Source organism: Bison bison, unplaced genomic scaffold, assembly GCF_000754665.1.
Source record: "Bison bison bison isolate TAMUID 2011002044 unplaced genomic scaffold, Bison_UMD1.0 scf7180017864326, whole genome shotgun sequence".
Classification (NCBI taxonomy): Eukaryota; Metazoa; Chordata; class Mammalia; order Artiodactyla; family Bovidae; genus Bison; species Bison bison.
In genome coordinates this window covers 635148-635668 of record NW_011494898.1, presented here as the reverse complement: position 1 = coordinate 635668, position 521 = coordinate 635148, and positions in this window count along the sequence as shown.

Below are 521 nucleotides of genomic sequence, written 5' to 3'. Positions count from 1 at the left end.
TGAGGAAATCAGAAGTGAAAGAGACACATGTACCCCAATGTTCATCCCAGCACTGTTTACAATAGCTAGGACATGGATGCAACCTAGATGTCCATTGGCAGTTGAATGGATAAGAAAGTTGTGGTTCATATACACAATGGAATATTACTCAGCTATTAAAAAGAATGCATTTGAGTCAGTTCTAATGAGGTGGATGAAACTGGAGCCTATTATACAGAGTGAAGTAAGTCAGAAAGAAAAACACCAATACAGTATATTAACACATATATATGGAATTTAGAAAGATGGTAACGATGACCCTATATGCAAGGCAGCAAAAAAGACAGATATAAAGAACAGACTTTTGGACTCCATGCGAAAAGGCGAGGGTGGGATGATTTGAGACAATAGCATTGAAACATTTATATTACCATATGTGAAATAGATGACCAGTCTAAGTTCAATGCATGAAACAGGGCACTCAAAGCCAGTGCATTGGGACAACCCAAAGGGATGGGATGGGGAGGAAGATGGGAGGGGAG